Source organism: Mustela erminea, chromosome 1, assembly GCF_009829155.1.
Source record: "Mustela erminea isolate mMusErm1 chromosome 1, mMusErm1.Pri, whole genome shotgun sequence".
Lineage (NCBI taxonomy): Eukaryota > Metazoa > Chordata > Mammalia > Carnivora > Mustelidae > Mustela > Mustela erminea.
Window position 1 is genome coordinate 213518417 of NC_045614.1, and position 27568 is coordinate 213545984.

At 44.9% G+C, this 27568-nt stretch overlaps 1 protein-coding gene across 1 annotated transcript in view; it reads left to right on the forward strand.

The window, feature by feature from the left end:
- Positions 1 to 108: 108 nt before the first annotated feature.
- The window catches only part of KCNJ15 (potassium inwardly rectifying channel subfamily J member 15), a 42775-nt gene continuing 15315 nt past the window's right edge, over positions 109 to 27568 (forward strand). The window contains exon 1 of the mRNA XM_032354987.1: positions 109 to 429. The gene's annotated coding sequence lies outside the window, so the exon portion shown is untranslated. The remainder of the gene's footprint in view (positions 430 to 27568) is intronic.

A 27568-nucleotide genomic window follows, 5' to 3' on the forward strand; every position in this document is an offset into this window, starting at 1 on the left:
CTGGCTCTTTTCTTTAAAAGGACGTTCGTTTTCTTTCCTACAGGTGTTCAGAGGGCTCAGGACTGGGTGTCCACTAGAATTTTTTGCTGGTCTGTAGATTTCCTTAAGGCATACTGCTGACATCACGGAGCCCTCTTTCCCTCTCCCTTTCTCCCTCTGCTTCTCCCCCTCCCTCCTCCCTCCTTGTCCCTCCTCCCTCGGCTCAATCTCTTCCAATCTCCTTCTTCCTCTCTTCAGTTCCTTCAGGTAAATCCTACTCAAACTTGTACCAACTTGTTTTTGACTGACAGCGAGCAGCGAGAGACTTTTCTTCACTTTGAGAGAACCTGAACACCTATCTTCCCCAAGACAACCTGCATCGACCGCTCGTTTCCTCGCCGGGTCATAGCTTCCCATCGAGGCAGGAGTCCAGTGCATCTGTCCCTGCAGGTAGGAGGTATGCGCCTCGGTCAACACCGTCGCACTCAGCCGGCTGGAGAGATTTCTGAAAAACTTTACTCCCAGGCAATGAGCGAGCGGTGATTCTCTTAAAACTCACTGAAATCATTCAAAACTTCCAAGCTTATCTGGGGGAAATTTACAAGTGCTGTTTGCATGTGGAAAACGGGTTTTTTACTTAATGATGGGGGGGAAAGTGCTTTATTCTTGCCTGTGAAACAATATCCAGATGTTGTCTTGTTTGCTGTGGGTGTAAGTGATCTAGGTGGAGGGAAGGAATGACTCCGACTTCTCCTTGCAAGTGTTTTTCTCTCACAGTGTCTGTCAGAGCAAGTTTGTTACTGATTTTCAGTGATTATAGAGTTCTGGGGTCTTTTTCTGGCAGTCAGTTTCCTTTGTCCGGGGAGAAGTCAGTGTAGGTTGCCTTAAGGCGAAACCTCACCGGAATATTTTAAAATCTGTTACCTCTCCTTACGAGGAAAAAAAAAAAAAAAAGTTACGTAAGTTTTCCGCGGTAGGTGGAAGGAAGGTAAACAATTCTGACTTTGGAAACATTATGAACCTTTGTTCACACCCTGTGGATAATGTGTCTTAGAACCTGCGCATGATTTCCTGTGAGTTCAGATGGCTCTCAGCTAAGAAGTGTTCCTCTGGGTGGAATTTCCATGCTGCCTCCATGAAGCTAGCTATTTTTGTTTTTTTTTTTTTTTATCTCCTGTCTGTACTTCCGCATTTAGTCGCCTGAAGGAAACAAGAATTTGTCTTTCAATGAGGTGTTTCTTGATCTCCCAACTTCTGACAGTCACAGGTTAGGACCCTGACAACGAATGCAATGTTCAACTCAGGAAAATTAAAGAGCAAAATGATTCATCCCACTCTGTTCACACATGTAGGTTTATGTCTTGTGAATGGAAAATATTTTCATTCTTTTTTTTTTTTTTTTTTACCTGAAGGAATAATTTTGAAAACAAAAATGACAACTGATTTGTAAAATCCTTTCTTTGAAACCCCCAAATCTCTCTCTCTCTCTCTCTCACACACACACACACACACAGAAGCACCATCAACAGTTATCCCAGATCTTACCCCATTTTGTCCTCTCTTGTCAATGTTTAAACAGCCATGTAACAATCAACAACAGCCTTAGGTGAAGAATTTTCTCAATTTAAAGTTGTCCCAAGAATCCCAAGAAAAGAGTCAACTGCCTCCACTACCGCGAGTTGAAACACCATTCCTCTGTGGACCGGGTTGGGAGGCTCAGAGGGGAACGGAGTGAGGACTTCACCTCGGGCTCAGCTCCCTCCGCTGTTCCTTCCCTGGGTTTGGGGGGATTGTTATTTTTTTTTTGTTTGGTTTGGTTTTGATTTTTTAGCAGTTTTCCTACTTTTCTAGCTGAGAATAGAATCAATGACCATGCAGGGAGCCACCCAGAGGTCACATGTCAAATCTTCAGAAAAGGCTAGAAAGTAGAAGAGTTCAACCAGATCAGGTAATCACATCTCAGAAATGCTAATCAAATAACGGAGCTGACACGTCTTCACTGAGCTAAGGAGACGCCTACGTACTTTGGGGGTTTGTTAGGAATAGACGTGGTTGAATGTTGTGATTCTGGTCGCTTAAGGAAAACACATTTTTAGTAAAAAGCCCATGCACCCTCTCACCACTCCTTCCTCCACCAACAGTTGTGGTCATTTTACGGAAAGTGCTCTTTCCCCAATTTCCTCGCCTCACGCTTAAACCCAGTGCAGACAGCTTGTTTTTGGGGGGGAAGAGAGAGAGAGAGACCCTGGGCTTCCCACACCAGCCGTCATGAAAGCCAACAAAAGCAGGTCTGTTGGCTCCTTGACACAGGGCTCAGTGCACGCCTGCTCTGCCCTTGTGTGGAGGAAGTCTGGGAAGGGCTGCACTTTCTTTTTTTGAGGTGTGTGTGTGTGTGTGTGTGTGTGTGTGTGTGTAATTATATACCTGAAAGACAGCAACATGGTCAGTACAAGAAAAAGCACCAATGTGTGGTACTGACTGTGTAGAGGCAAACATTTTCAGATGTGATCGGTGAATGTCAACACTTGAAATACCCTTTCCTGCCTCACCCCCTCCTCGGTTAGAGACTGAGCAATCCTCTTGACTTCCTCACATGCCCCACATCAGAGTCCAGAGTCGTTTGTGGACTCTATTTGCCTGTTGGCTGCATCGGAATCTTAGAGCCAGCACGGCAGTCCACAGATGGAGCCGTAGGCATGATGGGCACAGATGGCGAGCCCCTGCTCAGGACATATCCACCTCCCTAATCATTTCCCGCAGTCATTAATATATGAGTACTTCAGCCACCGTCTCTCCGCCGGCAACAATTAAAGCACCTCACGCTGGAGGAAATGGGGGTGTCTCCAAATGTGTTCTAATTCATCTTTCAAGTCAGAGTAAGTTTATTCCAAAAATAGTCTGGGAGCTCTGGCCAGAGTTAATGTTAGCTTATAGGCTTGCAGAGAAGAGGTTGTTGCCTGTTAGTGGGTAAATGCAGGAGACGTATCAGGCAGCGGTTATCATCCATCCTTCCCTCTCCCCTGCCCTTTACTTCTGTCTCATGGAGCCCTGGGCTGTGGGGTTGTGGGTCCAGCTGGAGAATGGAGAGTGACAGAGCTGGGAAGTGGGTAGCAGAGGAGCAAAGCAAACCAAACTGGGCGGTGCTCTGTGCCCCTCAAGAATGCAGTGCCCTGGCAGGGGACAGATCTGACCCTACCCCCTGGCTCCTTGCTGTCATGCCAGCAGCTTCCCTGTGCTCGTTTCATAGACAGGGAAAGGGAACTGTGGAGCCAGAAATGAGCAGCCCTAGGAATGCCAAACCTTCCCTCAACCAAAGGAAAAAAGGGTCGCCTCCTTCCCTTCCTTTAAAGGGAGAAATGAGGGCACAGAATGAGAGAAAATAATGTATAATCTAAAAGTTTTATTTTGTAAGTGTTACTTGGTTCAGATGAAAGGGGGAAATAAGCAAATCCTTGGGGTGCCTGGGTGGCTCAGTCGGTTAAGCGTGTGCCGTCAGCTCAGGTCATGATCCCAGGGTCTTGGGGTCGAGCCCCGCATCAAGCTCTCTGCTCAGCGGGGAATCGGCCGGTTAAGAGCCACCAGAGGCTCCATGGGACACTCATCCTCCCATCCGCATTTCTGGCTGCTCCCCCTGACCACGTCCCTGGGATTACAGATCACTGTGGGGCCATGGGAACCACGTCCCTGGGATTACAGATCACTGTGGGGCCATGGGAATACACAGGGGACTCAGAAGGGGACTCCAGCAGCATGGATCAAATTCTCAGCTGATTTGAGGGCCCGGTAGTCAGGTTTGGGTTTTAATCTACATCCTATTTCTGTCGAAGTTGCCCTAGTCTCAGGCTGATAACTGAGATTCTTGTGTTTTCTCCAGGACTTCGCCAAAGTCTGATCAAGATCATATGGGGCTTGAAAAATATACAGCTGGGGGTGGGGGCACTCTTTAAGGAAAATGAATGCAAAAGCATGACTAGAAAATTAGGTACAAGGTTTTGGAGAGGGCTTGTATGAGTATAAGTGAGGCTCCCTGAAGCTTGGTTTCATTACCTTCATGATAAATCCACTCAGTGTCATACATAATAAAGGCCCAGTACTTGCCTTTTGAAGGAATGGTTGTATTCACTTATGTAAATTTTAACTGCTGGCTGGCCTCTGAGTAACTGGAAAGTGATAAGCGAAAATACCATCGTGCTTATACATATCTAATGATCGGTGATATATGGAAAATTGATCTGGGCGATATGTAGAATGTTTCTCATTTCACTGGCAGGTTGCCGTGAAATGTAGATCCTTGTGCTGTGGCCAAACCTTTAGGCCATAATTAGGCCCAAGGGCAAGATGCTATCAAAGTTCTGTTTTTCCTTCAGCAGACTGTGTGGGTATGGGAATTAATGGTGCACGTTTTCCATTTGAAAAGCCCTAACTCCAGTTAAAACCAGAACCTCGCGCTAGTCGTGAGCCTAGAACCGAGCATGATATTAAAGGCAGCGAGAATGTGCTTCTCTTCTAAGAGACTGGAGAGTTTGCCCCCATCAAATGTCCATGAAACATCCATGTGTCTGGCAAGGGACAGCCTCTTCCCTCCATTTCTGTTAACGGTGTCTCCAGGTCAGGCAGCAGGGTAACTGCACCATTTCTCCATACGAATGTTTGCAAAATCCATGCCCACCAGGCCAGATAACGCTCTCACTTAGCGATGTTTATGTCTTCAAATATGGTGGGATGGATATCTTGCTCCATCCTACGCTACTCTGTCAAAGGTCAGCTCCCCGAGTCTGGCTTTCTTACTTCCTGAGTTTCCCTTTCCTCCTGCCTTTGAGAACACATTGGAGAAGTTTATCCTTTGCTTTGAAACATCACAAAACTTGATGTCATCTGTACTCTTCCTAAAAACCCCAGCCCCACATACCTGCTAGAGACTGAAGAGAAATATGTGACCCTAGAGCACTTGGTTCCTTTGTCTAGAATTCTTCAAATACTAAGGAATGAAACCCCGCCCTGTCTTTATGTTTGCAAAAGTCCATGGAAAGAATTTACATATAAACAGATAGTGAGCCGCACCACAGACAGATAAATATATGCAAGTGACAAATGCAGCAAGGCTGTGCCTTTAGCCTCGACACTGATAATGAGACTGTTTGTGTATAGACCAGTGTTCACAACATCCCAATACTGTGGTGCCTTAGTTCCAACATATTGTCTTTTTTAATGAAATTCAAATCTGTAATTTCTACCTGAGGTCCATATTAAAGATGAAACATACCCCACTTTGCTATCTAAGCAGTGTCCAGAAAAAAAAAATGCTGTCATGGTAATGTGTGTTGTTTGTTTGTTAGTTTTTTAATTTTATCTGTTCATTTGGGAGAGAGAGAACACAAGTGGCAGGAGGAGAGGCAATGGGAGACGTACGCTCCCCACTGAGCAGAGAGCCCGACACGGGGTGCCAGGACCCCGGGATCATGAACCCGAGTGGAAGACAGATGCTTAACTGACTGAGCCGCCCAGGTGCCCATGATGTTGGCCTTAACAACATTCCTTAGGAAAGGAGCTGGGTATTACGTCATGCGGCTCGATTTTGTCCATGAGAACACTAGGATAATCCGACCAAGAGATACTCAGCGTCCAGTTTCTGACACCACAACCCACCTGGCCTGTATGAGCAGGATACGTGGCTTCTCGAAGGCGGCCAAAGCTGCCTTGGGAGGTAAGGGGAGTTGAGGTCGCCCCTTCAGCACCTCCATGATTCCGTCTCTGGGGACTGGGAGAGACCTGGTAGGTGCTGGTCCTCTTCTTCCTGGCTCAGGGGTCTGGGAGCAGGAGTGGTTCCCCTACCCAAAAAGCTGGAGGAGGTCTCCTGAAGCATCGTCTACCCTGGGAAGTTCCGCCGGCAAACAAAGAGACCTGAAAGGGGTTCTGTGTCGCTCCCGTCCTGCCAAAAAACACAGCAGCTTGTACTCAGATAGGAATCTATCATAGTCTGTGGCTCCCTCTCGGCCTTTGCAGTCCTCATCAGTGTGTGAAAACTCCGCCAAATGTCGCAGCAGACGCATCCTTTAACTTTGAGTCCCAAGTCATACAACCATGTTGGGCTACGGAACTGCCTCCCACCTCCTCCTGCTTCCTTCCCACCACTCTTCACTCCTCTGACTAATATCTCGTGGACCCCCACTGGAGACACCTTCCCGGGCTATGATTGGTATGGGGTGGGCAAGGTGTCATGTGTTCCAAGAAAGAACATGTTGTGATGTTCACGTGCTCCTTGGCTGCGAGTTACACCTTTGGGACCTGAGCTGTCCCCGCGGGTGACTGGCCTGCTTTCGGGACTGCAACATGACCACAGGTAGTCAGCCCCTAAGAATGAACTGACTCTTCTCTTCTTTGTTACTCTACCTCCATCTGACTTCCTCGGGATTTACACGGCTTTGCAAAGGCACATCCCCATACCCTCACACAAATACAACATGACGTAAAACTAGATGAGAATGAAAAATACAGGTAAATCATCTGCTTGCTTTTTATGGGTTTGATGTATTAAAAAAAAAAAAAAAAAAACCTACATGTACGCAGCCCACAGCCACAGAATCTTGTTTGCGGCTCAGAATTAAACGTGAGTTGTAAATACACTTCTTATTTGAACCGGGGAATCAGTGAGGCTATTGCTCTGTCTAGTCTTACCATGCACCACATTTTATAATTCCTTTGAAAGATCATGCCTATTCTCCCTCTTGGGATTTTGTTTTCTTCACTATGTCTATAAATTAATTGTCTGTAAGCATGGGGCCAAAGGTCCTCCACTGGCTTAGAGGCAGGTCTGGCTCGAGCACCAGGAAGTCATCTATGACCCACCACACCTAGGCTAGGGGCCCTGTGTAGGTGTCCCTCCCCTCCCCGCACTAGCTGGTTCATCCCACTTGGCACCACATTACAAGAGCCCATCAATGTGTCCCTTTCGCCTACTGAAGTGGGAGTCCACGGCAATGGAGATTTGACCTGATTCTTCCACGGCACTCCCAGAGCTTGGCCCAAACAGTCCCTCAGGTGATGCTGTTGAATCAACACGCATTGACATGCAGATGGGGTTTTGCTATAATTACATCTTCAGTTGAACCGTGACCTGCATTTATGCCAACAGAAAACTTTTCCCAGATACATATATCTGAAAACTACAAACTGGTGCACTTTTTTTCCCCCTTGATGAACATTACACAGTGATAGATTGACTGCTAGAGTTGCTTAAGTGAGGTTGTTATGGAAGGGAGACACATTTTTAGGCATTTCTACAGGGCAAACTGAGCCTACAACAAAGTAGTCGAGTAAACCCATACATGGAAAATAGGCGCCATGGAAAATATTTAGGAAAGAAGGGAATTGAAATAAAACTCCATAGTTTCGGCGTGGGAGTGAGGACCGAAAGTCTGACCTGAAGGATGAAAACAAGGGAAAGAAAGAAGAGGAGGAATTTTCTGGGGAAGAAGACAGTGATCTTTATCCCCAGTTTGGCCAATCCAGGGCACCAGGCCCTAACGTCACATCATTCAAGTCGCCCTCAAGGGCTGTTTGATCCGGGGCTTGTGTTCGCCTACCTAGGGCAATACTGGTATTTGGCTCTGAATGTGTTTTAAATTTTAAGTTGAGAGTTTCCTAAGATTATCCATTTTAGGGATGAAACATTCTAGGACTAAAATTTACAAGAACCACCTTTCTGGGATCATCATCAAACGCATCTCTCTCTGACCAGGAGCAGTCTACACCGACACACAGTGTTTCAGAGTCGAAGGCTGTGTGAGTGTATCTATAGTCAAAAATGAATTTTTTAACGATGGATATATTAGCTTGTCTAGTCCAGTCTACTGGGGATGTTCTATAAACTATGCTTTTTGTAGAACATTTCATTTAGTCTTCAATAGCTAAAGACACGGTCTGTGACATACTAGCCCTAAAGTGGGTAGAAATGCATATTTAATGAGTTTTTAATCAAATCTGACCAGGATTTTGCATAGTTAGGCTCAAGCCCCAGTCCCCTTCACCCACCATGTGTGTGCGGGCAGCTTGCTCAGCAGGAGGCTAGATGGCCGAGGGAGAAGACTCAGTCCTCGGTCTCAAGGAGCCCCAGTCTGCGGCTGTGAGGATGTGTGGGTGGGAAAGAGGTGGAGGAATAATCAAAACCACTCTAAGAGCAGAACATCTGTGGTGCCAGGCAGAACAGGAGAACTGCGGGAGGAGAGATTCCGAACAGCTGGAGATAATCAAGAGATAAGACCAGATAGTTTGGGACAGTCAGGAAAGCCCTGGGGCATTCCAGAGAGCACTGGAGAATGAACAGGACTTTGATAGTCAGGATGGGAGGAGAAGCCATCAGTCAGAGAATGGCAGGTGCACCAGGGAGAGAAGGAGGCTCAGTGCTGGCAGTAGCCAAGGTGATGATGCTGAGTGCTCACTGAAGGCTACTTGATTATAGAACTGCTTTAATTTTAACAACTGTCCATCTTATCCAGTAGACTTTATTATGAACATTGTTTTCAAGAGGAAAGCAGGGCTCAGAGGTTATGTAACTTGCTTCAGAAGACGTGAAGCCATCTTTGAAGCAAGGTCATTGGCCTCAAGAGACCGCGCCCTTGAAGGTGAGCCTCCAGAGATGAGACTCAAGGGCAGGCTGGATGCCAAGGACTGTTTGGGGTTCAGTTTGGTAAGCAGTGAGGAGTCAATGAAAGCTTTGGTTTTAGGGCTCTGAGCTACACTTTAGGAACACCAGTCGGGCAGTGAAGGCCACATGACTTGCCAGGTGGTTCTGAGAGGCCAGTAAAAGACATGAAGACCTGGAGCCCAGAGCGACAGCAGAAAGGGACAGGAAGGTGCTTGTAAGTTACATTAGAAGGCAGAACGTCTAGGCTTGTACAAGATTAGGCAGGAGAGAAGGATTTTACAGACAGGTGGTAGAATGAGGATGCCATTGTTTGGAACCAAAAATCAGGAGAAGTAACTTAATTCAAGGAGAATGAAAAATATGATTTATGTTTGGGACAAGTCAGTTCTGGGCAGGTCTCTAGGAAAGGTATCCCAGGGGATGTTGGAAACACAGAGTAGATCTCAGAATAAGTGCTGTTGGTCAGCAGCAGTTAACGTGATGGAACCAGGCATGGTCCAGAGGGCTAGGTGGTGGACACAAGAGACAGAATAAAGAGAAATAAAGGTGGATGAGCAACGGACCTTGGGGAACAAAACTGGTGGGGGCCTGGGATAGAGAAGAGGGAAAGTCTACCACGCACAAAGAGAATGAGTCATCAGAGAAGCACTTAGAGGACTAAAGGAGCAACCGACAGCAGGAGCTTTCTAGAGAGGCTCTTGCTGACACGCTCTTGACTCATTTATCAGAGCAGGTGAGAAGCAGGCTTGGAAGTTGAGGGAAGGAAGCTGCTGGTGGTCTGATGGTGCCAGAAAGAAAAGATGGTGAAGAGGGCTTGATGGCTTCTTCCCAATGCACACTGCAGATAAAAATTTAGAGGACAGAGATTTTCATTTGGTTGGCAAATCAGAGTCCTTGGAAGCCTGAAGGATGGCTCCTTCAGAGCCCATTGATAGTGAGTTTCTTTCCCTCCGTGCCCCATTCTAAGGGTGGCTAGCCCATTCCCTTTCCTCCTGAAACTCAAATAAGTGAGCCAATAAATTCACCTCTATCTTGATTTAAAAGTATAGGCTTAGTGCAGAGGGGAGCTTACATGTGCTCCTGAAGGAAGGTTCTAGAAACTCAGGCCCTTTCACACCTGGGTGGATACCTGCTTTTTGCAAGTTACAAGCTTCAGTTCTCCTCAGACACTCTGGATAAATGACAAGCCCATTCTTGACTGTGTTTCCAGTAAAAAGGGAAAGATAATGCAGTGTCCAAATTTGCTAATTACTGCAGTGATTAAAGCAAGACTTTTCAAGTTTATTCTTTCATAAGATCAGTGACCTTTTGAACACAAGCAGGATCTGACAAAGACAGTCCTAACGAGGGAAAAAGAATGAGTAAGCAATGCCAGTTCTCTCAGAACAATTAGCTGCTGTTGGCATTGGACCTATAGCTTAAAGTTTGTTTTGCTGGGACTACCTTCTGGTTTCTTGGTGCTGTGCTGTGATTAAACAAAAGTTCAGCAAAACTATGGACTCTGAAAAACAATCTGAGGGGTTTGAATGGACGGGGGGTGGGAGGTCGGGGTACCAGGTGGTGGGTATTGGAGATGGCATGGATTGCATGGAGCACTGGGTGTGGTGCAAAAACAATGAATACTGTTATGTTGAAAAAAAAAAAAACATAAAGAGCTTATGAGAGTTATTTTAAAAAATATATAGGAGAATTAAAATATATAGGAGAATTAAACATATATATATAGGAGAATTTCATTTTCTTAGCAAAAGTCCAGTGGGTAATATTTCGGAAACTTCTGGATAGGAGAACATATACATGTGACAAGAGTTCTGAAAGCCCTAACAGAAACAGGAGAGGAGTGAGAACAAGCTCCTGGCAGGTAGTTGTTAAGAAAGGCAGGCCGATCTCATGACAAGAGACTTTGGACTTTGGAAGCCAACATTCCTAGATGTGAATTCTGGGCATGCAGACTCCCAGCCATGGAGCCCTTGGGTAAGGCACACTGATGTTCAGAACCTCCATGTCTTTGCATAGTTGGGGGCACATGGGAAGACTTCAATTGAGCATGCTGTTTCTTTCTGCTTCTGTTCAAGGTTCCCACCCCCCATGTGGACTCCTCAGCATCCCTACCGCCCCCCGGCCCTAGTCTAAGATAAACACAGGCTTTTCCTTAAGGTGGCCAGAGAGGAAAAGTGTAGATTTGGAGGCAGAAGTCCTAGATTGGAGAGCTGTGTGGTCCTCCACCAGTTACATAACTTCCCAATCTCTCATCTGTAGACTTGGAGCAATTCTTGGGGGAGTTAAATGAGATGCTTTTTGTGAAAATGTTGGGAAGTCTCTTCTGTCTTCTAGGAATCAATAGATAACAAGCATTCTCCAAATGACCAGCACAAGCTTACTTTCCTCCCCAGGGACTTAATTCCCTGTTTATACAATCCTGTTTTTTTAAAAACTGACTTTATAAAGGAACTCAGAATCCAGAAGACTGGATTCCAGACTCAGAATCCAAAGTCCAGGTCACCACCCTTACAAAATCTTCAAACAGATTTTTTTTATTATTCTTTTACTTATAAAAGGGATTATACTCCTATAGCTACTCAAACTTGGATGAACAAGATTTAGATTTGGCAGAAGCTGATTTACTGGGTTGTTCTTAATGCACATTCAATCAGAAATTACCCTTGTAATTATTTTTTGACATCCTTCTTTTTTTGATATCAAAAACACATAGAAACATTAAAAAGGTAACTTTCTGCTAGGTTTTAGGAGGAGAGGAGAGTGACAAAGAGAAATACGACGAACTTGGCATACGAATGAACCATGCTCTGGAATTTGGGTGGGTCTAGGAAAAAGTACAGACTTCAGTGGAAAACATACATGGGTGTGTGAGAAATCCCTGTAAACTATAAATTGAGTACATACTGCACGGTCTGTTATGGAAAGAAACCACGGTGCTCTCTAAAATCAGGGAAAAGGAGACCCAGAGGAAGTTGGGCACCAAAACACCAGGTGTCCCTGAGAGTCGGGGACGTTTGCAGCTAGGAGCGGTCTTGCTTGCTGGCGTGGAACCTGACTGTCCTAAGCGTTGAACGGGTGCCTGTGAGCCAGCACTCTCCGTCACTGAGCTCAGTTTGCACACTCCTCTCCCCTCTCCTCACCAAGTTCCCCTGTCCAGCTGCTCTGGATTCGTCCTCGCCTTACTGCCTTTGCCCACGTGGTCTCTTTCCTCAAAGGTGCTCGTCTTTCCTTATTCTCCCAGCCTCGTTATGCACCTCCGACCCCCTTCCTTCAAGGCCCATTCAGCTTGGCTTTCCCTTCCACGGAGTCTCCCCACACCTGGACTCCCCGAATTTCCTTTCCTCTGGGCAGAACCAGACCTAGACTATGTCTGTGACACCAAGACCTTTCCATATATTGGGTCCCTGAGTGTGTATGGGTTTAGTGCCGGCATCACCCCTCACCCCAATCAGATGGCAGGTCCCTTACGCAGGGTCTGTCACATTTGACCAAGTGGCAACCAGCTACCCTCCTCGGAGTCCTGCTTTGCATCCTGCATTTGGGTCATCCTAGTCTATTACAGGTCAGCTTTTTCATCTCCCTTTTCTGAAAGGAGGATGCTGAAAGGAATCAGGGAGGCTGGATCCTTGTCCGAAGCCACCAGCCCAAGTACACTCCACGGGGCGTTTTCCCTTGTCCTTTGGATGCACCCGGCAGGAGGCCTCAGCACTAGCTTTCAGACTTTGCAGACTTGCCCCCCACTGCCATGCCGGAAGACCTGAGATGTGAACCTAAGTCTGTCTGGCTCCAACTCTGTACCTTTCCATGATATCATGTTGTTCCCTATCAACAAAGTGCACAGGACAAAGCTGACGATGGAATAACATTCAATGAATATGTGGTGATTCATCCAGTTTTGTCAAAATCAAGGGAAGATGACAAAAATCTATAAATTGGACCAGAGCGTGTGTGTATGTGTGTGAGTGTGTGTGTATGTGTATGTACAGAGAGAGAGAACAGGTTTAACACAGGTGAACCATTCCTACTGTCCCTCAACTATTGACATCTGTCAGCAGCCCCTTCCCTGAACTGTCATTCTTAAGGGCGGTCCTATAAGGAAAACCCCTGAGGACTGAGCTGAACACCATCTCGACGTTCTTCTAGTCAGAAAGCAGGGAGCCTGTGTGCCGCACTGCTCGCACTATATAGTCATCCACACCCCCGCTGCAGGCCCGGTCATTATTATTCTGTGCAGATAGTCCACATCCTGTCCAGAGGTCGCTATGGGAGCAGACTGGCAGGGAAGAAACCTCTGTGGAAACACATGTGGAAGTCACGAAAAAGGAAGGTGCATGAGGTCCATCCAATGTCGGGGAGTGTGTTCCCATTTGTTTAAGATAATTACTCACCACAAGAGGCCCATGGTAGCCTGGTATTTGTTTGTTTGTTTGTTTGTTTTTGTTTTTTATTGGAAAAAAACTATCTTTATTCAGAAATGTCAATCATTTATGTAGAAAATCCTATGGAACAAAAAAAGGCTATTAAAATTAATAAGTAAGTTTGGCAAGGTTGTGGATATAAGATTGACATAGAAAAAAATCACTTTTAAGGGCACCTGAGTGGCACAGTCCGTTAAGTGTTTGCCTCTGGCTCAGGTGACGATCCCGGGATCCTGGGATCGAGCCCCTGCATCAGGCTCCCCTCTCAGTGGGGGGTCTGCACTCTTTCTCTCTCAAATAAATAAAATATTTTAAAAAATCATTTTTATTTCTATATTTCAGCAGCAATCAGAAATTAAAATTGAAAAAGCAATACCATTTATAATAACATAAACATAAAAAAATATTTTGGAGATAAATCTTAGCCTGGTGTTTTAAAAACAAACCACAAAACCTGTGACCTAGCCCCAGGATCAGGCTCCTGACAGAGTGGGAGGCCCGTAAGAGCTATGAGAGCTACTAAATTATGATTCTTTTTGTTTTGTTTTGTTTTAAATTGTATTTATTTTTTGAGAGAAAGAGAGAGCACAAGTGGAGGGAGTAGGGGCAGATGTGGGAGAGAAGCAGGCTCCCCACTGAGCTCCATCCCAGGATCCCGAGATCATGACCTGAGACGAAGGCAGACACTTAACTGACAGAGCCACCCAGGCGTCCCCTAAAATGTGATACTTGGTCAGATCATTTTCCAAGGTTCCAGAGCACTCTGGAGATAATTCAAGAGAGAGAAAGAATTTCCAGTGTCTCCCACCACCCACCCAGCACCTATGAAGAATGAGAAAATGCCGTACTGCCTTTCACATGGTAGTTCTATTTAATAGTCCTGTTGCCAAATAACTAAAAAAAAAAATCAGATTGCATGGAGCACTGGGTGTGGTGCAAAAATAATGAATACTGTTATGCTGAAAATAAAAAATAAATTAAAAAAAAATCAGATCTAGATACCTTTTTTGACAAAGGGACCATCATTTGCTCATAAGAACCAGAGTCCTGTGCTGGGAGTCCTGGTGGCCCCAGAGCCCTGCTGTTCATCCACCATGGAAATGGGTGAGGACTGCTCAAACGCCCAGCGTCTGCCTCCTGGGGTAGAGGGCAGGTTCCCACCCATTCTCTCAGCTATCACATGAGCATGGAGCCCAAGGTCTGGACTGTACACACTCTCCCGGAAGCCCAGCATTATTTCCTGCAGAGCCAGGTCCTGGCATGACCACCGTGGATTCCTGGGACCTTCAGCTGAGCTGGGCTCCAGCACCTGGGCTCGAGGTAAGACCCCCAGAGTGCTTCCTGCTGCTCACCCAGGGTGGTACAGAGGAAGGGAAAAATAAAACACCCAAACCTCAAAAGACCAGGGAATTTCTGGAAGGTCCAACCAAAATGATTCAGCTTGACCTCAGGCATGATTTTTTCCCTACTCTCTATTCTATTTCATTTCCACTAGTATGAATCTTACAGATTTGAAGAAAACTTCCACTTTTGAAATGTCTGGTGCTTGACTATGTATTAGCACGACTCTATGACATTGCAAATAAAATACAGCATTAAATTTGTTGGGAAAAAGAGTGGATAATACTTGTACCCTATACTGTAAAGATTGAAATCCCAATTTATTTGCTTAAACAAAAGCTTTGGGTATAAAACTGTTAGTAATGCATCAAGCACACTACTAAAAATAGCAATTAGCTCTTAATTCAGATCAAATTTGCAAATAAATAACTTGCAGAATCAGTGCTGGGTTTTGAGCCCTAAAGCTCTTGATCTTAGTAACACAGTATTGGAAGAATGCAGCTGTGTGAACAGGCATACATCCTTAGGTTTATCTCTTTCAATATCATGTATCATATTATCCACAAATGGCATTGCGTGTGAAAAGTGATGTTATTCAAAATATTAAATTAGATTATCTAATCATCTAATATTACTAGTATCCTAGTTAGCCTTACTGGTTGTACAGGTGATTCCATTTTATGTTGGGTTTTTAGGACCTACTTAAGGCCTGAATAGCTCTTCATAATTTTTGGAAGTGAGAAAGAGCCTACATACATTGCTATAAATTCATCTTATCTCTGAGATAACCCATGTTCTCACATGTATGTAACTTGATGTAATATCCTTGGCTATTCATTCCAATACTCGAAAAGCTCCTTTTCTTTTCTTCCTTTTCCTTTCTTCCTTCCTCCCGCCCCCCTTCATCTCTCTCTTTTCTTTCTTCCCTCCTCTCTTCCTTTCTTTCTTGGTGTCCTTTAAACCGTGTCTCCCCCTTTCCCTCAATATTAACGAAATTATTCCCCCAGCTTGCAAATATGAGAACCTATTCATCCCTAATAGTTTTCTTGTCGGTTTATTCCAATGTCCTATCAATAACTTATCAATTACCCATAACACCTGAGATCTCTCCCACCAGAATTTAGGTTGTGTATTTTCTTTTTTTTTTTTAATTATTATTTTTTTTTTAAGATTTTATTTATTTATTTGACAGACAGAGATCACAAGCAGGCAGAGAGGCAGGCAGAGAGAGAGAGAGGAGGAAGCAGACTCCCTGCTGAGCAGAGAGCCCGATATGGGACTCGATCCCAGGACCCTGAGATCATGACCTGAGCCGAAGGCAGAGGCTTACCCCTCTGAGCCACCCAGGCGCCCCAAGGTTGTGTATTTTCATGGGGCAATTTGTTTGTAAAACCAGGATGGCCCATAAGACCAAGGGCTCAGTTATCCCATGGCTGGGTTAGCCCTGCAGTTGCACTGTTGAGCACCAAGAGTCACACATCCAGTGTACATGCTAAAGAAGTAAATGAGTTTCAGAATTTCGCGTGTGCTCTGATATTCACCGCTGCCCATGCTGAAGAGAGCTTGGAGACCATTTCATCCAACCCTCTCATTTTACAGATGAGGAAAACAGGCCTAATTGATAGCTGGCGATACTAAATTACAGCCCTTCTAAAACTCAATAGCAGAGCTAGTAGGCTTCTTAATGTGCTCAATTACCGTATGGATCCCACGAGCTGATGAGTGTGCTGTGACCTTGAGCATTTACATTCTGTGGTTTTCAGATGTTTATGTTTCTAACGTGGTATTTGTAATCCCAAGGCCCGGTAACCTTTTACCGTGGAGGCCTTGCCAGTCCCTGGTTCTGGGCACCTCCCCTCTTCCGTACTCAGTCAGGGCTCCCAGGCTGCACAGCGTCTGCAAAGTCACAGCAGGTGCAGCCGAGAGACCAGGTCTTGTGTGAGGGGTTCATGACCCTGTGGCTGGTTGAATTCTTTCTTCATCTCTTTTCTCTTCTCCTGGCTTCTCGGGAAGCAGCCCAGATCCTTCCACATCTTCACCCCTGCTCATCTTACTCCAAAGGACCGTACTATCATTCGCTGGACTAAGAGCAGAGTTCATCAAGTTTCATCCTCTATTGCTTAATATTTTCCTACAGCTTTTCCTATTTCTCTTCCCCTTCCCCTCAACTGGAACAGAAGCTTCATGAGAATAACTGTTTTGTTGGTACACTGGTATCCCGTGTGTCTGGAATAGTCTAGAAAATAGTAGGTGCTCAATAAATACATGTGTAGTGGGTATGACATTTCCTCTTTCTGCCCTGTCTTCGGGAAACAGGTGTTCCCCTCCTTTCTAGGACTTAACCTCTCAGAGGGTCAGTGTCTCCTGTGCACCCTCAAATCCTTGACCTCTAGATCATGTTCTCTTTCCTGAAATCTTATTTTCTTAGTTGTCCACTCTGATGAACATACATGGCTGTCCAACCATCGGGCTGCCTTTTCTCCAGCTGCTTTGCTGGAAAGTCCCTCTCCTTCTCCTCAATGTAGTCAGTCTCCAAGATTCTGTCCTCATCTGCCTTCTGCTTTTGGTATTTTTCTTTTATATAGATCTCATTGACCCATGTGGTTAACTTCTGCTCCTTGTGCAGTCATTTACAAGTCTTCATCACCAGTCCCAAATTTATTTCCTAGAGAGGAGCACCTCACTGCAAACATGATGTGAGCCAACCTCACAATGTTGCTTTCAATGCTCTCTGCTTCTCATGTAAGTCTTCCCCTTCCTCCAGAGACCAAACTACATAGACCCGTCAGCTCCGGTTCCCCTGCCACCACTCACGTCTAATGTCTATGTTGGTTTCACCTGTTAGTAAGCCAAAGTGGTGATGCCCTTGAGTTCATGCATTGCTTGGTGAATTTAACAGCATCCTGAATAATCTCTCTACAGTTGCTTTCCTCATCTCCACATGTCTTCCTACATCAACCTGGCTTCTTTTTACCTGCTGAAACTCTTCAATTTGATCTTCAAGGCCTTTCAAAATCTACTGCCAGGATAGCTTTTAATCTATCCTCATACTAACTTTCTTGAGGTACCACAGTGATTCTCAACCCTCAATACCCATAGAAGCAAATAGAGAATTTTGGAAAAAGTACCAAAACTCAGGCTCCAAGTAATATGTCCCTCTTTTCTCTCCTCCTAATGAGAGATTCTGATTTGACAGGTATGTGGGGAAGCCGAGGTATCAGGGCACTTAAAGATTTCCCCAGAAGTTTCTTATATGCAGCCACGGTTGAGAATTATTGATATATCTTATGATCCAATCAAATGAATGTACTCAGTAAAGTACTTCGCCACCACATCATTCTTTAGCCTGGGCAATTCCCCTCAAAGACAATTCTCTTTCTTCTACTTCCTCTTCCTATAAAAAATGCATGAAGACTTCTTTCAGTTGGAAAGAATCAATCCTTTCCTGGACATTTTTGTATCTTTCTACATGTTACATTCATTCATGTCAACTGGAAAGAGACTGAGTTAGATAAGAACATACAATATTGGAGTAAGACAAAGTCCCCGTCTTCACACAACTCACAGTCTTGTAGGATAGGAGAAACACATGAGCAAGTAAGTAACATAAGTTTTATGATGGAAGTCTGTAAGTGTCCACAAGATAGCATTTAGCCATAAAGGATTCTATTTCACGTGGTGTTATAATAATTCATGTTTACGTCATCTCCTCCATTAGGTGGTGTGATTTGAGAACGAGGACAAGACATAAGACTGCATTTTCTTATAATAGTGTTAAATGTTTGCTGAATAGGTGACTGACTGAGTGAGTGAGTCAGTGAGTGAGTGAATGACATGCTGGCAATTAAGCCTCATTGGGAAGTAATAACAGCTTCCAGGAAATAGTGCTGGGATGGAGAGGTTGTCTCACTAGAGTTTAAAACCCTTGTCATCATTTTTAAGCCTAGGCTATGTTTGAGTTTTATAGTTTTCCTCAATCATCCTTTCCAGAGTTTATTTGAAATAGTGATAGGAATAACATTAGAAACTAGGTCCCATTTCTCATGACTGAGGAGGGGGTAATGGTCTGCCCAAAATAATACTTAGCTTCTTTGGTTTTAATAAGTAAATCCTAGAGATCAGATGTGATGGTTTGATGGTTAAAGGGAAGAACTGGAAGAGATTAGCAGAAACAGCTGCCTACCCTGTGGCTGTCTACCCTTCCTTTGTCCTTATGACAGTCTTTAAGTTAAGCCTCTTAAAGATATTGTTGAGAAATCTGCTACAATGGCCACCAAGCTAATGAAGACAAAGAGGGTTCTGCAGCAATTTCCAGGCTAATGTTGTATATGTGTGTATATGTGTGTATGTATGAATGTGCGTGTATGTGGTGTGCATGTGTGTAGGGTAGGGCAGGGTAAATAAGGGAGGAACCAAAGCACATGTGGAAGTAATTACATTTCTTTAGTGGAAACCTCTCATCCCTTGAGTAACTACAGGAACGATTAATCATTCCCTAAAAAGAGGACATCCTTGGGGAGAACAGGCATATCAGGTACTCTTTGAGGATGCCTGTGAATCACAGCATTAAGGGTCATTGGCGGAGGAAGCTGAAATGGTCAGATCAGCTTCCGGGAACATCTGAGTCAGGACAGACAAAAGGAAGTGTTTCTTAACCCAGGGAATTGTAGCATGGTGGGAACTCACTTCTCGCAGAAGAGAAACAATATGTAACTACAAGTCACTTCAAAGAAGGAATTCAGAAAACATCACATGTACTGATAAATGGGTTGAAACTGCTCACCTGTTTTGGGTCATATATTTGTCCTTTGTTCATTCTTTAATTTATAGGTTGGTTATTAATCCATTTATTGATTCATTTGTTGACTCATTTATAGAGATATTTTTTGAGCTCCCACTGTATGTCAGGGATTGTGTTACTATGGGTACAAAGATGAACACGGCCCAATCCCTGCTCTAGGAGAACTCACCATCCATAAGGGGAGATGGACACATTAAGAAAAAGTCATGATGCTGGGGTGAGGTACTGCTAGCATGTGTTACAGGGGTGAAGGACAGGCAGGGTCTTAAATGAACCCTCAGTGAGAGGAGTTAGTCGGGTGAACCATGGGGGCTCAGCTGAGGAATCTCTCACTAGGTTGGGCTTCTCAGGCAGCTGAGACACTGTGAAGACACAGCAGGTAGAAAGGTGTGGGACAGCATGCAGCATGCCAAGAAGTGACAGCAGTGCGTCATCCCTGAAGCACGGACAAAGGCAAGAACATCCAGAGATGTCACCAAAATGGTAGCCATGCAGTCTCACTTGGAAAACTCAGACATGGGGTAAAAAGCTTAGACTTTATCATGTAAGAAATGAAAAACAGTTTGAGGGCCGACATAGGGAAATGATACAGACATGTTCTCATTTTTGAAAGGGAGATCTGCTCTAAGAGGGAGCCAGAGTGAAGGGGGCGGGCAAAAAAAGAGGCAGGGACACAGTGAGGACAGTGAAGGCTTAAAAGGTGAGAGGAGCTGTGGATGGAAACGGATTATTCTGGAGGTAGAACGGAAGACAATTAGGTTGTGGTTACAAAGGAATGGAGGAAGGGACGCAGGCTGGCATCAGGCGTCGGGGACTCTGGAGCCACTCACAGAAAGGACACAAGGGCAGCAGCAGCTTCCAGGTGGGGGTGCTGACCTCAGAATGGTGCCCTTCCAGGGAAGGCTGACTTCCTACGCAGGATCCCTCCTGAGTCTTCCTCCAGTAGCAGGGGCATGTGTTACAGGGGACCAAGGCAAAGTAACTTCTCCACTCAATTCATCAATACACCAATACATAAGAGCCTTCATTTTGAGACCCACGGCTGCTTCTTCTAGCACTGCCGGACTCTAAGCTGCCTTTGCTTCCATGATCCATCCATCCATCCATCCATCCATCCACATTAAGCCCCTGCTGGAACCTTGGCATAAGAACAATCGATATAAGGTACCACAGCTTATATTCCAATGAGGGACAATGGAGTCTGATGCATAATGAGTCAGATTTTGAGTCAGACAGACCAGGATTTAAATACTGTCACCACTACTGACTAGTCATGTGACCTTGGGTGAACTTTCTAACTCACCTGAGCCCCTAATTTTTTTGACCACTTTTTAAAAAATTTATTTATTTTTTTATTAACATGTAATGCATTATTTGTTTCAGGTGTACAGGTCTGTGATTCATCAGTCTTACACAATTCACAGCACTGCCCCTTCCCTCCACTCCAGCAACCCTCAGTTTGTTTCCTAGAGTTAAGAGTCTCTTATGGTTTGTCTCCCTCTCTGGTTTCATCTTGTTTCATTTTTTTCCTGTCTTCCCCTATGATCCTCTGCCTTGTTTCTCAAATTCTCCATATCAGGGAGATCATATCATAATCGTCTTTTGCTGATTGACTTATTTCACTTAGCATGATACCCTCTAGTTCCATACACGTTGCTGCAAATGGCAGGATTTCATTTTTTGATGGCTGCATAATATTCTCTTAGACATCTTCTTTATCCATCCATCTGTCAATGGGCATCTGGGTTCTTTCCATAGTTGGCTATTGTGCACATTGCTGGTATTGGGGTGCATGTGCCCCTTCTGGTCAGTACTCTTTGTATATTTGGGGTAAATACCCAATAGTGCAATTGCTGGGTCATAGGGTAGCTCAATTTTTAACTTTTTGAGGAACCTCCATACTGTTTTCTGGAGTGTGAGTCCCCCCCCTTTTTTTTAAATTTTATTAACATATAATGTATTATTTGCTTCAGGGGTACAGGTCTGTGAATCATTATTCTTACACAATTCACAACACTCACCATAGCACATACCATCACCATTGGAGCCCCTTATTTTTACTAGAGTTCTTCCAAAGTTACTCCACCATTTAGAGTTAAGGAATAGGAACTACCAACACAGTGCTGGTCACCTCTATGTTCTCAGCTCATGGTTGCTGGTAATTTAATAAGTATTACTGCAATGAGATATACATAAGGAGGCACAAGGTTCCCCCCTACTGAGGTAAATATTCCAAGAGACAGAAGCACAGGGACTGACTGGGGAGCATGTAGGGAAATCACCAAACTGTAAGAACAGGGGAAGCACCTGCCTAGAATGAACAGTGTCTTAAAGGTAGATAAGAGAAAGCAGGTGACGAAAGGGAGAGATCTTTTTAGCAGATGGCCTGGCATGTTTGGGAGCATCAAATCAGTCAATAGAGGACCAACCCCCTGGGGCAACTGTGAGTCGTTCAGCCTGCTTGAGCAGGCTGCAGAGGAGCTGGTGTCAAGGCAGAGGTCAGTGGCACAGCTGGGCAGGCATGCCACATGCAGAAAGTCAGGAGCTCAGGCCTTGGTTTGTAGCTCAGGACCCTGAGCTGGGCAGTGGAGGAGCGCTTTTGGGAGATCACCCAGAGTGTACCATGGGGAATGCCTTAAAGGGATGGCTGCTGGGGGCAGGGACCTGATTCTGAGCCTGCTGTGGTCACCAAAGAAAGAATGTGCCTCCAAACCAAGGTGGTAGTGGTGAGAAGGGAGAGGGGCAGCTTTAAGGACACTGAGACAAACTAGGTGTATTCCAAGCTTGGCTGCATGATACAAGTCATTCTCCTTAGCCAAACTTTTTGTCCCTCCCACAACCCAAAGACAGCCATTTGGCCCTTCTCCTTCCCTGAGGGTTGTTTGCCAGTGATCATGAGGAAACAAGAGATGGCGCACAGAGAACACAAGGACGCGCTGCCCGGGCTTTGCCACCAGAGTCCCATTCCCAGTTCCACCTTCTGAGAATAGGCTCTCTCTTGGAAAACAGGGCTGAAGCCAGATCCAAGGTAGAACATAAAGAATTGGCCAACTAGGTGTAATTCAGGGGCCGATTCATGTCAAGTGGCCAATGTCATTGCCCCTTAGAACTTCCTCTTTCATCCTTTCCACGGTCTCTATTAATCCAAAACATGTGCTTCCAGGCATGGGGGGGGGGGTTCCAATCTGAGTCCCATTGGGCTACCTTATGTTTGTGGGATGTGGGCCTAGATTCAGAGGAAGCATCGTCCTAACTCAATGACATGTCACTTTCCCCTGATGCCAGCTGCACAGTATAGAAGATGCAGATAGTTGAAAATGGGTTCACAACTGCTCTTGCAGAGGACAAGGGGGCTCAGAAATTAGGCTAAGTCATGTGGTTCAAATTAGACCAAAGTAGTCTTTTGAAAGTTGTACTGGGAGACACCAACGAGAGTGGCCAAGTACATTCTGTGAATTAAGAATATCATTTTGTCTGTCAATAACGAGTCTATGTGTGTTTTCACTCACAAATATTCATTGAGCACTATACATATTTTTCTCCTCTTCCTCTGGACAAATAGTATTTGCAATCCACTGACTCTCAGCATGAGGGTCTCATCAGGGTGCAGGTATATGACTTAACTTTCTTCGGCTGACCCCTAGCACGACTGGATCTTTGATGTTAGAAGTGGTCAAGACGTTGGTTTCTAGCTATGCTTCTTGTAAAGGAGTTTCCCAGTTATAAGCCAACACGGGAAAAAGAATTGCTGACTACAGGACTGGCTTACGATACCTTTTAATGTTCTCTTTTAAAAAAACGGAGTCAGCTAGAGACCTTGAACTTTCCCGTAGGTAAAGCTCCTTTCGCAACACAGTTATGTGAGAGAAATCAGCCTTCCTGGGCCCCACAGCTGGTGATGGCCATCCATGAGAGAGAACAGAGTCCCTGAAATCATTTTCTGTGTTCTGTGTTGTGTCATTCCGATGAGGAACTGTGGTTGCAAAATGCTGATTGCAACCCCAAGTGTAGCAGCTGCCTCTTGGCTGGGGAGCTTGTTAGAAATGCAAATTCTCGGACCTCCACCCAGAACTTCTTTTTTTTTTTTTAATTTTTATTTTATTTTATTTATTTTTTAAATAAATTTATTTATTTTCAGTATAACAGTATTCATTATTTTTTCACCACACCCAGTGCTCCATGCATTCCGTGCCCTCTATAATACCCACCACCTGGTACCCCAACCTCCCACCCCCCCGCCACTTCAAACCCCTCAGATTGTTTTTCAGAGTCCATAGTCTCTCATGGTTCACCCCCCCTTCCAATTTCCTCCAACTCCCTTCTCCTCTCTAACTCCCCATGTCCTCCATGTTATTTCTTATGCTCCACACCCAGAACTTCTAAATCAGAATCTGCATTTTAACAGGAGCCCCAGGGAATCTGTCTGCACATCAAAGTCTAATAAGCACTGTCCTAAAGCAAAGGATTGGAACACACACACACACACACACACACACACACACACACACACACGGACATTTTGGGACCTACAGGCATGATACATAGACTTTTTGCCCTGTAGTAATATATTACATACATTTTAAAATATACACAACATATGACCACTGAAAAGCCGAAGTGGAAACTCAATTTGAATCCTTCTATTTCTTCCTTGCTCTTGGTTTCCTGAGACCCAAAATACCAGAGTCTCCCGTTCTAAGGAAACAAACAGAGAGCTATTGCTGAAAGGGAACTTAAAGTCTTCTGTGTGTGAAAGCCAGTGTGCTTGGGGCCTCATGGAACATGGGACCATAGACAGTAGTTCGTTAGGCTTAATCAAATATATTGATGCCTCTCATGCTTGTCAATTTCATCAGTGGCAGAAATATAAACCACATTTTCTCTTCTAGGCAGGGTCGTGTAGGATAGTCTTTGAGCTAGGACTCAAAATAGAAAGCTTCAACCTTCATTTCTGGTTGTGATCCAAGTCAGTGGCGTGTTTGTACCCCTCTCCTTTCTGAGGCATCTCGCTCTGGACTGGCCTCCCCTCCGACCTACAACATCAGTTCACGTATCTTTAAATGAGTCATTGGGTACTTAACCTGGACAGCTGGGAGTGCCCTTGCTTGACATCTTTGTCCGCCCCGTTCTTCCCTCAGACATGAAGTCCCTAACCGTGTGGCAGAACTTGTGTTGGCCTTAGGGTTAAAAGATGAATTAACAGGACGCCTGGGGGGCTCAGCTGGTTAAGTGTCTGCCTTTGGCTCAGGTCATGATCCCGGGGGCCGGGATCGAATCCCACATCGGGTTCCTTGCTTAGTGGGGAGCCTGCTTATCTCTCTCCCTCTCTTTCTGTGTGTGCTCTCTCTCTCTAGCTCTCACTCTCTCTCAAACATATATAGATATAGATATACATATATATGTATATGTATGTGTGTGTGTATATATATATACATAAACACACATATATATATGTGTGTGTGTGTGTGTGTGTGTATGATGAGTTAACACTGAGCCTGGTTTAAGGAGAAACAGAGGTCACAAACACATCACTACAGCAACACTTAAATGTTATCGTGAAGTGGGAACAATGGCAAAAGGCAGTTTCTTCTGGAGAAAGACTAACTCTCCCCAGAAGCTGAAGGAGGTGATGTTTGAGCTGGGCCTTGAGGGATGAATAGGAGGTTGCCAGGCACAGGGTGCAAAAAAAGGAACTTGGGGTAAAGGGACCTGCCTGAACAAAGGCAATGGGGAGGAAACCTGCCTTATCAACACACCTTCTGAGTGAGATGCAAACTCTTCTAATCCACTCAATTAAAGGAAGCCTTAAGTTGACATGAGATAATAGCCCTGAACACTTAATGGACACTAGGTTCTTGGAGTGGTACGTTCTAAATGTCTCTGAAAGTAAGTTATTTCCTACTGTTTGGCCACAGCAGTGTGTGGAAAGTTTCTCAGTAGGGCACAGTAAGTACTTCTCCATTACAGTAAAATCCGGAATGTTTGGGAATGGTCTGTACTAGGGAAATTGAATTTTCAGATTAACTCCATAAAAATGGAAAGTGTGGTTGAAAAACCTTCCTAATTTTGTTTCCCCTTCAAGAGATAACTGCTATTAACATTTTAGAGGCATTTTATCGTAATCGTCCCCAGAGAGGGAAACATGGAACACTGTGTGTCCGTCTTGATCAAATACCTGTTTTTAACTGGACACATTAAGCACTTTGACGGGGCTTTTAAAGACTGTAGAATATTTTGGCTTATAACTATTTTATAAATTTAAAATCATTTCTACCTTATTGGCGATGCAGGTTGATTTGAATGTTTCAATATTACCACTAGCGTGGAAGGCGTGCTTGTACATAATCCCAATGCACACTTCTTCTTAACTCTTCGAAGTAAAGTCGCTGGGCCAAACAGCCTAAAGAAATAAGTTTAAACCTTGAACATTCTGTCAGTTGGCACCAGAAGACTCTCTGGCAAATGGCGGCCTCAGAAGCTGCTCATGAAGCCATTCATCTCTGCATGTTTGTCAGTATAGACCCTTGACACATCTTTGAAAATCTTTGATGAGCTGACCAGTGAACAGCTGTGTTTCTTAGACCCGTGGCTCCCAGGTCGCCTACTTTGCCAGGCACCCGGGCTGCCCAAGGCTCAGGCTGGGACTGCTTCTCCCACAACTCTTACCTGTTTCAAATTTTCTTTGCCACCTTCAACATAAAGGCAGTCCTCCTGCCCAGCCCTGTCTTTTGAATGTCAGCCCAGACCCCAGGTCTTATCTCTGCTTAGACCTGTCTTTTGCATCCCCCAGAGCTCTCCCTCAGACCTCACTCCTGGAGCTTCTGGATCCTCCTTCTGTCTTGAGATTGTGTGCCAGAGTGAGCTCCGCACACATATAATAGCAAAGGGTTGCAACAGCATGGGGATCTGAGGACATAATGATTTTTAAATTCCAGAGTTAGATCCAGTGTTCTATGAGACCATATGTTCACTTTAACCCCCTCCCCACCCCGATCTCATCCACCTCATTTTCATGCCAGGACGTCAGAAGCCATTTTGGAGACCTCACCTGCCCCCCACCCCACCTGTTAAAGGCGTCTATTTACTGTCTGGAACGGGTGACTCAGAGCCCCTGGCTGCTCTCAGTCCACGGACGCGGTCCTTGTCCGTGCATCGGGGCCTCCCTTTTGGGTTGCGAAGCACCGGCCAACCAGACTGCCAGCATCGATGCTTGTCTCCTTCCACTTCATTCAGCATATTGTGTCAGAAACGAATTTATTTTTTAAAGATTTTATTTATTTGTTTGTCAGAGAGAGAAAGAGCATAAGGCAGGGAGCAGCAGGCAGAGGGAATAGTAGACAGAGGGAGAAGCAGGCTCCCCAGCTGAGCAGGGAGTCCAGCGTGGGTCTTGATCCCAGGATCCTGAGATCATGACCTGAGTTGAAGGCAGATGCTTAATCTGGCTGAGCCTCCCGGGTGCCCCAGAAATGATGACTTAAAAACAAGTCTGATCCTCTCTTCCTTGATTAAAATCCTGAGATGCTTCTAGCTCCCCGAGGACAGGGGTGATGGTCCTCAAGGAGTTCCCCAAGCCCTACATGGCATGGCTTTGCCCCAAGCTCCTGCAGGACCCTCGTCTACTCTCCCTATGCGACGTCCTTCCCTACTTCCTAGAAGGTGGGAACTCTGTGCTGCGTGGGGCCTTCGCAAACGCCATGTGTCCCTCTGTCCAGAACACTCGTCTCACTTCCAGCCCACCTCCTTCCCTGCCTAGTGCTCCACATTCTTTGTGTCTCCACCTCAGTCTCCTCCTGGGACCCCAGACTGAGATGTATCATACCCCCCATGTTCGATTCTCTCATCCGTGCTTGAATCTCTCCATAATTCTTCCCACGAATACCTTTAAAAACTCACTTAATGATTTCTTTAATACCTCCCTTTCCTGCTCTACTATAAACTACACAAAAGCAAGGACCATGTTGGTCTTATTCACTGCTGGATCTCCATCACCCCATCCAGGGTTTAGCACATAACAAGTTCTCGGTAATTGCTTGATGTGCAAATGAACAAACACTGAAATATCTTTAGAGTTTTCAGCTTTTTAACCTTTTTGAGGTATATGTTTATAAAGGTTGTTGTATGGTGGGCAATGTTTTTTTAATAGCTCACAAGAAATTTCTATAACCAAAATGTTAACCTTCTGCTGTTATCTTTGTTAAACATAATTCCTTTCGTGAAGTCATATTTTGTATGTTTTATTCCTTGCAAACACATAATGATAATAGCTTTTATACAATAATTAGTGTGAGCAGGCAGAACATTGTGGTGCTTTATGTATTATAACTCACACTACCCTTTCACGGGTAAGAGTTCTTGTCAGTTTCTGCAGGTGAGAAACTGAGGCGC